Source organism: Chlorocebus sabaeus, chromosome 26, assembly GCF_047675955.1.
Source record: "Chlorocebus sabaeus isolate Y175 chromosome 26, mChlSab1.0.hap1, whole genome shotgun sequence".
In the NCBI taxonomy this organism is placed as follows: Eukaryota; Metazoa; Chordata; class Mammalia; order Primates; family Cercopithecidae; genus Chlorocebus; species Chlorocebus sabaeus.
In genome coordinates, this window is record NC_132929.1 from 11,252,856 (window position 1) to 11,264,856 (window position 12,001).

General features: G+C 34.5%; 1 protein-coding gene across 8 annotated transcripts in view; it reads right to left on the reverse strand.

Annotated features, from left to right (window-relative positions):
* DPH6 (diphthamine biosynthesis 6) overlaps positions 1-12,001 on the reverse strand; it is a 448,616-nt gene that overhangs the window by 292,762 nt on the left and 143,853 nt on the right. The gene's annotated exons all lie outside the window — the stretch shown is intronic.

Here is a 12,001-nt window from a genome sequence, read left to right on the forward strand (position 1 = left end):
AAATGAACATGGCATGTTAGAAGAAAAAGGAGGCAAAATTGTATGTATAGTTGAATCCCATTATGTAAATAAAATATATACAAGTGTGTAACTACATAACCTTGTATATAAAACAATTTCTCAGGAAATAAATCATGAGAGAATACACCAATATGTGCATTATGTACACCATGGGGCAAGAAAGGTATGATTTTTATTTGCTTTCCTACACTTTATTATATTTTGAATTTTCAGCAATAGCTATTTTTATTTTTCTGCTGTTTTGCTTTTAAATTTTCTGTTAAAAATTGCTTAATTTTATGGGTACATAGTAGGTATATATATATTTATGGAGTATGGGTATCCATCTGCTCAAGTATTTATCCTTTATGTTAGAATCAACACAATTACACTTTTTTAGTTATTTAAAAATGTAAAATTAAATTATTATTGACTATAGGCCCCCTGTTGTGCTATCAAACACTAGGTCTTATTCATCCTTTATCTTTATTTTTATGTTTTTGAGACAGAGTCTTACTCTGTCACCCAGGGTGGAGTATGGTGACACAATCATGGCTCATGGCAGCCTTGACTTCCTGGACTCAGGTGATCCTCCCACCTCAGTCTCCTAAGTAGCTGGCAAACGCATGCGCCACCATGTCTGGCTAGTTTTTTCATATTTTTTGTAGAGTCAATAGTTTGTCACATTGCCCAGGCTGGTCTTGAACTCCTGGACTGAAGTGATTCACTCACCTTGGCCTCTCAAAAGTGCTGAGATTAAAGGCATAAGCCATCACGCTCAGCTTATTAATTTTTTTTTTTTTTTTTGTTCCCATTAACCATCTCCACCTCCCTGGTGGTCCCCCACTCCCATTTCCGGCCTCTGGTAACCATCCTTTTAGTTTCCATCTCCATGAATTCAATTGTTTTGATTTTTAGATCCCACTAATAAGAGAGAACATGTGATGTTTGTATTTCTGTGCCTGGCTTATTTCACTTAACATAATGACCTTCAGGTCCATCCATGTTGTTGCAAATGACAGAATCTCATTCTTTTTAATGGCTGAACAGTACTCCATTGTGTATAAGTAGCACATTTTCTTTATCCATTCATATGCTGATGGACACTTTGGTTGCTTCCAAATCTTGGCTACTGTGAACAGTGTTGCAACAAACATAGGAGTGCAGATATACCTTTGATACACTGATTTCCTTTCTTTTGGGTATATATCTAGCAGTGGGATTGCTGGATCATATAGTATCTCTATTTTTTAGTTTTTTGAGGAGCCTCCAAGCACTTCTCCAGAGTGATTTTACTAATTTACATTCCCACAGACAGCATATGAGGGTTCCCTTTTCTCCACATCCTCACCAATATTTATTGCCTATCTTTTGGATAAAAGCCATTTAACTGGTGTGAGATGATAACTCAATAGTTTTGAGTTGGATTTCTCTGGTGATCAATGATGTTGAACACCTTTTCCTATGTCTGTTTGACATTTGTATGTCTTCTTTTGAGAAATCTCCATTCAATTCTTTCACCCATTTGAATTGGATCATTAGATTTTTTTCCTATAGAGTATAAGCTCCTTCTATATTCTAGCTATAAATCTTTTGTCAGATGTGTAGTCTGCAAATATTTTGTCCCATTCTGTGGGTCGTCTCTGCACTTTGTTGACTGTTTACTTCACTGTGCAGCTTTTTAACTTGATGCAATCCCATCTATCCACTTTTGCTTTGGTTGCCTGGTTGGGGGGTGGTATTACTCAATAAGTCTTTGCCCAGACCCGTGTCCTAAAAAAGTTTCCCAATGTTTTCTTGTAGTAGTTTCATAATTTGAGGTGTCAGATTTAAGTCTTTAATCCATTTTGATTTGACTGTTGTATAAGGTGAGAGAGAGGGATCAAGTTTTGTTTTTCTGCATATAAATGTCTAGTTTTCCCTACATAATTTATTGAAGAGATTGTTTTCTCCCAATGTATGTTCTCGGCATCTTTGTCAAAAATGAATTTGCTACAGGTGTGTGGACTTGTTTCTGGGTTCTCTATCCTGTTCCATTGGTCTGTGTGTCTGTTTTTATGCCAGTACCATGCTATTTTGGTTACTATAGCTCTGCAGCAGAGTTTGAAGTCAGGTAATGTGATTCCTCCAGTTTTGTTCTTTTTGCTATTCTGGGTCTTTTGGGATTCCATATAAATTTTAGGATTTTTTTTTTTTTTACTACTTTTGTGAAAAATGTCATTGGTATTTTGCAGCGAATCTGCAGACTGCTTTAGGTAGTATGGACATTTTAATAAAATTGACTCTTCCAATCCATGAACATGGAATGTCTTCATTTTTTAATGTCCGCTTCAAGTTTTTCATCAGTGTTTTATAGTTTTCATTGTAGATATCTTTCATTTCTTTGGTCAATACCTAGGTATTTATTTTATTTGTGACTATTGTAAATAGGATTACTTTTGTGGTTTCTTTTTCAGATTGTTCACTGTTGGCATATAGAAATATTACTGATTTTTGTATGTTGATTTTCTGTCCCACAACTTTCCTGAACTTGTTTATCAGTTCTAATAGTTTTTTGTTGGACTCTTTAAGTTTTTTGAAATATAAAGTCACATCCTATGCAAGCAAGGATAATTAGACTTTTTCCAATTTAGATGCTCTATATCTTTCTCTTGTCTGATTGCTCTAGCTAAAACTTCCAGTACTATTTTGAATAACACTGGTGAAAGTAGGCATCTTTGTCATGTTCCAGATCTAACAGGAAAAGTTTTCAGTTTTTCCCCATTCAGTATGATACTTGCTGTGGATCTGTCATATAAGATTTTTATTATGTTGGGGTATGTTCTTTCTATAACCAGTTTTTTGAAGGTTTTTATCATGAAGGGATGTTGAATTTTGTCAAATGCTTTTTCAGCATCAATTGAAATGATAGTAAGTTTTTGTCTTTCATTCTGCTGATACGATGTATTACACTGATTGATCTGTGTATATTGAACCATCCTTGCATTGCTGGGATAAATTCCACTTGCTCAGATGAATAATCTTTTAAGCATATTGTTGAACTCAGTTTGTTGGTATTTTGTTGAGGATTCTTGCACCAATATTTATCAGAAATACTAGCCTGTACTGCTTTTTTTTTTTTTTTTTTTTTGATGTTTCTTTGTCTGGTTTTGGTATAGGGGTAATACTGACCTGATAGGATTAGTTTGAAAATATTTGCTCTTCCTCTATTTTTTGGGATACTTTGATTAGGACTGGTATTAGCTCTTCTTTAAATGTTTGGTAGAATTTAGCAGTGAAGCCCTTGGGTCCTGGGCTTTTCTTTAATGGTAGACTTTTTGTTAGAGCTTTGATCTCATTTCTTGTTATTGGTCTGCTCAGGTTTTGGATTTCTTCATGGGTCAATCTTGGTAAATTGTCTGCATTAGGAACTTATCCATTTCCTCTAGATTTTCCAATTTACCGGCTTATAGCTACTCACAGTAGTCACTAATGGTCCTTTGAATTTCTGTAGTATCAGTTGTAATATTTTATTTTTTTCATATCTGAGTTTATTTATTTGGGTTTTATCTTTCTTTGTTTTCAAAGTCTGGCCAAAGGTTTGTCATTTTAAAAAATCTTCAAATAGCCAACTTTTTTTTCATTGATCTCGTATTATTTTCTTCATTTCAAATTCATTTATTTCTGTACTGATCTTTATTACTTCTTTTCTCCTACTAAATTTTGGTTCAGTTTGCTCTTGCTTTTCTAGTTCTTTAAGATACACTGTTAGGTTGTTATTTAAAGTTTTTCTTCTTTTTTAGATGTAGGCATTTATGGCTATAAATTTCTCTCTTCATATTGCTTTCTTTATCCCATAGGTTTTGGTGGGTTGTGTTTCCTTTAGCATGTTTTTCAAGGAAATTTTCAATTTCCTTCTTAATTTCCTCATTGACCCACTAGTCATTCAGGATCACATTGTTTAATTTCCATGTGTGTGTATGGTTTCCAAAATTCTTCTTGTTGTCGATTTGTAGTTTTATTCCATTTAGTCAGATAAGATATGTGGTATTACTCCAATTATTTTTGAATGTTTTCAGACTGATTTTGTGACCTAACATATGGTATATCCTTGAGAATGATCCATGTGCTGAGGAAAAGAATGTGGATTCTGCAACCATTAGATAAAATGTTCTGTAAATATCTACTAGATCCATTTTATCTATAGTGCAGATTAAGTGTGATGTTTCTCCATTTCTCATGCTGAAAATGGGGCGTTGACATCTCCAGTTATTATTTTATTGGGGCCTATCTCTCTCTTCAGCTCTAATAACATTTACTTTATATATCTGGGTGCTCCAGGGTTGGGTGCATATATATTTATAATTGTTATATCCTCTTGCTGAATTGACCCCTTTGTCATTATATAATAACCTTCTTTGTCTCTTCTTACAGTTTTCATCTTGAAATCTACGTTGTCTGGTATGAGTATAGCTATTCCTGCTCTGTTTTGGTTTCCATTGGTATGGAAAGTCTTTTTCTATCCCTTTATTTTCAGTGTATGTGTATATTTATAGACGTACCTAAAAGTATGTCTATAAATATAGAGAAGTGTGTTTCTTGTAGGCAACATATCATTGGGTCTTCTTTTTTCATCCATTCAGCCACTCTATGTCTTTTGATTGGACAGTATAGTCTATTTACATTCAATGTTATTACTGATAAGTTGGGGCAGACTTCTGCCATATTGTTATTTGTTTTCTGGTTGCTTTGTGGTCTTCTTTCTTGTCCTCCTTTTAGTGAAACTGACTTTTGCTGGTGGTATGCTTTAATTTCTTGCTTTCTATTTTTTGTGTATTCATTGTAAGTTTTTCGATTTGAGGTTACCATGAGGCTTGAAAATATCTTACAATAGTAAATGTTACTAACATTTGTTGAGCACCTAGAATGTACCAGATACTGAGCTAAGTACCTTATAGGCTATTTCACTGTTATTACTTCCATTTTACATATGGGAAGCTAACTAGATTAACATTTCAGGTAAGCAAGAGAACTGGAATTCATACCTGGGCACCTGGGTAGAGTGGTGTCTTGCTGATCAGTGTCCCATACTGCCTCTTGGTCCATGTGATCTGAATGAACTATGAAAAGGACTCTTGCCCCAAAGTGTCATCTTGTCTCTATCACCTCTGCAACAAACCTGTCTGCACTTCTCACAATTAAATATCAATTTGTGTCAGGGAAACCATTATAACATGTAAAACTTCCCTTAATTAAGAAATAGTAATTCTTGGATATAGTAATATATTAAAACATTGATATAGCCAACAAGTCACGTCCACCCATATTACACAAGGGGTACACAAGAGGTGTCTCAGATGCACTGATGCATTGAGGCACGTGAATAAAATGGGTTCTCCTCTACCAACTCCTTTCTCTCCAAACCTTCCAAGTTTAAAGGTTGTTTTCTATCCTTCTTTTGGATTCCTTAACTATTCATGAGAATTGTTTCAACCAGTTGAAAAATAAGTATGCAGTTTATTTTTCATTTCACTTAATGAGATTAATCACATTACTCATAAAGAAAAGGAGATACAGGCATTCTTTACTATATGATTTGTCTTAGATAGTGATGCAAAAGATGGAGTCAGAGGTAGTAAGCTAAACAAATAATACTTCCTAATGCAGAAGGGAGATAAAGTTTTACAGATGAATTATTCTGCTTTCATATTAGAATCATTGTGCTCCAGGTATATCAGACAATTGACTGAGGCTCCTTTATGTGCACATGCAAAAATGAAACAAAAAAAAGAAGTGAAAAGCCTAGGGAGTTTGAATTAAAACCTAAGCTGTGTGAGATAAGTGTTATGAATGAGATGAAAAACAAAATTGATACATGTGTAAACATTTATTAAGCACTCATGTTATGGAGACCTCATGTACACACAAATTTTATGCAGAATTTGTCTATGTAGAAGTCACAGAGAAGTTAGAAAAGAAAGACTCATATTGCTTTGCATAATTTTCTGTAACTATCAAGAAAAAATTTCTGTTCAAAATATATAATTATCTATTAATATCCTTCCCTCTCATTTAGGGCAATTTTTATCATCCTGAGAAGACTACTTGTCAAAATCAGCAATGATACCCACAAGTAGATTCTGTAGTAATATCTGTTCAGACATTGCTTCTGTTCTATACTCTCTCTCCTCCATTCTTACACCTCGAATCATATGTACAATAAACACCTCTTCTTTACATCTCTTATATTCCAGTTGTCTCTGTGCTTCAGTCTGGATATTTTATATCATCCTATCTTAACTGTTCATTAACTGTCTAAACAGCTGTATCTAATCTACTAGTAAATCCATGTATTATATTCTAAATTTAAGGTATTGTATTTTTAAGTTCTAGAATTCCATTGGATTATGTCATATAGGTTCTAATTCTGCCCTAAAATACTTCATCTTCTCATCCGATTTATGAGCAGATTAACCATATTCATTTTAAAGTTTAAATATGATTATTCAATTATATGGATATCCCCTGGGACTATTTTTATTATCTGCCTTTCTCTCAGTTTTCAGTTATTTCATTGGTCTCCTGATATGCCTGGCAACTAGTGATTGCCGGGGTAAATTGTAAGCAAACTATTTTAGACATAATTTGAGGCTCTGAATCATGCTATCCTTCTCCAGAGAAAACCAGATGTAAGAGTAGAATCAGATCACTTTAATTCAGTCTAGCATTAATACAACTCAAAACTGGATATAAGTATTTGCAAGATCTGGACTATTTCCAGTTTACCTTTACTCCTAAAGAGGTATTGTCCATTCAGGGGTCCCAGCTAAAAACTTGGAGGGTTAACCAGGTCCACTCCAGTTTGGTTTTCCCTGAATGACAGCTGTTGTCTCCCTAGCCCTGTGAAACTACTGAAAGCCCTAATCAGCTTCTCAGCTACAGTGTTCTCTTCAGCTTTTGGCATCTCTGCATCATTTTTTGAATCAGAAAATACCTTAAAGAGGCAATGCTTAGGGCTTTTATTCTCTCTGGAATTCTGGTCCCTCAACTTATTGCAACTTTTATAATTTTCTAATGCTTTCACACATTAGTTTTGTTCCAATTTCATATGCATTTTCTGGTTGTTTGTATTTAGAGAGTTCATTTGATATAAGTTATTCCTCCAGTGGAAATGAATATCTTCAAATATCTATAAATTTTTAAAACATAAAACCTGCTTTGATCCAGCATTTTGACTTTTAGTATTTTATCCTACAGATTAATTAATACATGGGCCCAAAATATATGTACAACAATGTTCATTCCAGTATTATCTATAATAGCAAAAGACATGAAAAAAATCAACAAAGTACATCAATAAAGAATAGGTTCAATACATGTTAGCATAGCTATGTAATGAAAGACAATATATTGTGAAATCAAATGGCCTAGGTTTGTATGTGGTAAAATGTAAATGATATGTATATGGAACAAACATAATCATATGTATGTGAAAAGTAATATGTATAGCACATACCAATTTAGATAAAAATGAATAAACACATGCATATATATTTTTATATGCAAAAGAATGTTTCTAAAGAGATATATTAGAACAGAAGAGAGTGATTGTTCTGGCAAAGAACAGAAAAACTAGGGGCTTGGTGTCACTGGAAGACTTTTCATTATTTTATTGTGTTGAATTTATTTTTCACATATTATGTTTTAATTTTATATTTAATATACACTATTTAAAAGAAAAAATAGTATGATAAATATTACATGCCATGAGACAAGAAAAATAGCAGCTCAAAGAAAGCTTATTTAAGAAAGAAAACCTCACAGTAGTGAGCTTTGAATTGAGATTTTAAAGAGAGATTTAGCTGCATGGTGGAGGGATAACGTATGCAGAAAGGGAAGGATAACATGGAGGTAGGAAGAGATATTCACTGTAGGGAAACCACTGATAGTTCAAAATTGATGAAGCATAGGGAGTTATTCCATTGACTACCTATCTTACAAGCCTCATTTTCCCCCAAGGACAGATTGTGTCAGGGTAAGGAGTTGAAATTTTAATTTGAAGCATGGGGAGCAACTCCAAAGTCTATAAGGAAAGTGTAATATGATATGATTAGCTTTGCATTTCATATGTATCACGATGGTACTGTGGACTACTGACTGACAAGGGGCAAGACAGGGAGGAGATACTTGTGCTAGACGACTGCTGCAATAATCTACAGGAGATGCCAATGTGGTGATTGTGAGGATAAAAGGGAGGAAATAGTAAGATATTACGAAGGGTAGAATTAAAAGAACTTAGGTTCTTAGGAACAAAGGAGTATATGAAGTTACTTATTACAATTTCCTTTTTTGGCTTGAACAACTGAGTAGACAATGGGGCCAGCCCTTCAGTGTCAGGAAACATAAAAATGGCATAGATAAGATTGCAATGGGAGTTATACCTGATGTAAATGACGAGTTGATGGGTGCAGCACACCAACATGGCACAAGTATACATATGTAGCAAACCTGCACGTTGTGCACATGTACCCTACAACTTGAAGTTTAATAATAATAAATAAATTAAAAAAAAAAAAAAAAAAGAAAAAAAAAAAGAAAAAGATGAAAAAAAAAAAAAAAGAAAGAAATGTTTAGTTCTGCTGTTGAGGTTGAGGGGTTTGGGGACGTTTAATAGATGACAGTGTGGGGATACAGCTGAATACACATATATGTCTGGAACACAGGACAATGTTGAAGAAACAGACTTAGTTATTACAAGAATAAAACTCGTAGTTGATGTCATGGGACTATTTCAGATCACCACAGGAGGAAGGCTATGAAGGGAACCACAATATATAAAAGGTGGAGTATACATAGAAAGCCCCAAAAGAAAGCTAAGGAAGTACTCAGGAAGATTTCAGGAGTGAGTAGCCTCACAGAAGCCAATGGATGACAGTTTCAAGAAGGAACATACTCTTTCAGAGAAATCTAGAAAGACAGGAGCTGAAATGTGTCAGTGGTATTGAGAAACTAGATTACATACTGTATTAATGTGACAGAATTACCTAGTGCTTGTTTGAAGGTCAGATTTCTGGTCCCTGGTCCCTCTGAGCAGAAATTTGTGGGGATGGAAAAAGAATTTATGCATTTTTAAGAAGGTTTCCAGTGAATTACACCCTCAGGTCTGAAAACAACTATAGCAAATTGTAAACTCTTCAAGAAGAAGTATCTTGTTTGTTTAACTCATCATGTATACTTAGTGTTCACCATAGCATCTGTCATACAATAGATCCTCAACAAATATTCAGTAATTTAAAAATGAGATGAATGAATAAATAGATGGAGAGATGAAAAGCTACTGAATGAAAGAACTAAAGAACTAATGTCTGCCAAAATCTTGGCAAGATTATTGGAGCTTACATTCTAATGGTACAGGGCAGATAATATACATGTGAACAGATGAACAAATAAAATAATTTGCAGAGATCTGCTTTAGCTAGAGTAGTCAAGGAAAGCTTCTTTGAGGAGGTGGCATTTAAATTATGAGAAGGTATTAACCAGTGATAGTCTGTGGACAAAACATTTCAGGCAGGGGAAGGTCCTAATGAGAAAAAGGGTGAATAAAGTGTGTTTAAGTAATAAAGAGACCTATGCAGCTACAGCTAAGGGAATGAGACAGAGAATGGGAGAACCATAGAAGATGAGCCTGAAAAGATGGATAGGATGCTGATCATATAGGCTCTCACAAGTTGTGATCTATCGCTGTTTGGATGTTATTCTAATTGCAATAAGAACCCACTTACATTTTAAACAAAGTAGGGATATGATTTGATTTACACTTGAAAAATATCATTCTGATATCTATATAAATAAGGGATCATGGCAGGGCAATGGTGGAAGTAAGCAGACCAGTTAGAAGTTGAGGTAGTATTCCAGACAAGAGGTGATTATGGTATGGTGGTAGTAGTAGAGACAGTGAGAAGAGCTTGGAGTTATAATAGAATATATTCTGGAAATAGAGCAGACAAGGTCATGTTAATGAGTTAGATATAGCAGGTGAGGGAAAGAGGAGTCTAAAGAATTTGGATTTTTGCCTGTAGGCAATGAGGACTCATTTAAAGTTTTGATTGAGTGACACAAATACAGTAGAATATATTAGAACGATTATCTTGGGGCAAGAAGCAAACAGAATTCTTTGGAAAATAAAATAGAAGGTAGAGGCAAATTTGGAGGTGTCAGTATTATTCTAGGCCTGAAGTAACAGGCATCTGAAGTAAGGTGATGACAAAAGGAATGGCAAAAAACGATGGATATCAAGGCTACCATCGAGTACGTAGAGATTGAATTTGTGGTATCTGTGGGCACTGAAGTTTCGCTGATAAATATGGACCACAAAGACTTGGGAGTCATCAAAATATAGCTAATAAAGTCAAGTGAGCGATTGAGATTACCTAGAAAAAGTTTCTAGAGGGAAAATGGAGCCTAAACTAGGAATCAGTAAAAGAGCAGGACTATCCAGAATGAAAGTAGAAAAACGAGGAAAGTGTGGTTCCATCAATGTAACTAGAAGCATTTCAAGATGCATTTGTAACTGGGAAATACGGACTAAGAAGTATCTATTGTGTTTGGCAAAATGGGTATCGTGAGTGATTTCGGTCACAGCTGTATCCGTTTAGAGGCAGAACGAGAAGACAGATTCCAGGTACTTGAGGCATCTCAGACATGAAGAAGTACTGACAATGAATACAGATAACACTTCTATATATTTTGGTTTTGAAGCAAAGAAGAAAGAGAGGTAGTCAGAGAAAAACTAGGGTGGAGAAAGGGGGTCTTTAGGATGGGACAGTCTGTATTATGTTCCAATATTGACGTGAAGGAGACAAAGAGACTGAGAATGAAGACAGTCGAGGGGGTGGGTTGACTGCAATGTCTCTGAGAAGGCAGGTGTGAATGGGATCCAAGCACAGGTAGGGCCTTAGCCATATAAGGAAGAAAGAACACTTCTCCCAGTTACAGTAAGCAAGGATAGGTGTAGGTACAGGGAAATTAGTAGGGGTGGTGTTGGAGTTGGGAGGGAGGCAGTGCGATTTCTTATATCATGGCTCCTATTTCCTCTGTGAAGGAAGATGCGTCATCCACTTAAAGTAAGGGGTAAAGTGAAGGGATTTTAAATTTTAGGACAGTGGAGAAGGAATAAAATAGCCATTATGGAGAATGGGTAGAAAATAATTCTAGGGAAATGTAAGATTGCCAGAGCAAGTTGAGGAACTTGCTAAAGAATCATTGAATAAAATGATTTTTGCATTTTGTGTTTAAACATCCTATAGTAATACGAAGATTAACTCATAATCAACATCATGGTGCTTCTCAAAACCTTATTTCCCTTTTCTACAAAGAATATCAACACACTTAAAATCTAAACTTATGACTTCAAATTTTGGAAATAGCTCTTTTGGCCAATACTTTGGCTAATGCCAGTCTCTCACTTCTGAATTTTTCTTTCATTTCCATAAATCTATACAATGTTTTGGTAGAAGCCAAATTTACTCTGATGGCAGTGAACAGATGTAAACATGATATAATGGAGCTACAGAACAAAATGCTGTGAGAAAAGTCCTATCAGATAAGCATAGAAAGCAACCATGTTCCATAAATTGACTTAAATAAATGACACCAAATTATCTAGAAACCAAATACAATTTGTCACAATTATATAATCATTTCATTTTTCTTTTAATCTTTACTATGTGCCTGGAATATACTAGATGCTTAATAATAATTATTAAGGAATTAACACTATAAAAAATAACATTTCAGAGATTTCTAGGCATTTGGTACATATTGATTGATAAACCATAAAATAATCAATTACAAATAACTCCCCCAAAAAGGTAAAACCCATGAAGGTATTGAAAAGTGTAACTGCTAACAGTTCATATCACAGCAATGGTATTAAAAAAGCCCAGAGACAATATTGATGAATTAAGAGCATGGGACAAGAAAATGATAACTTGTTAAAAGAGATAGGTTCTTTCATAGGAGA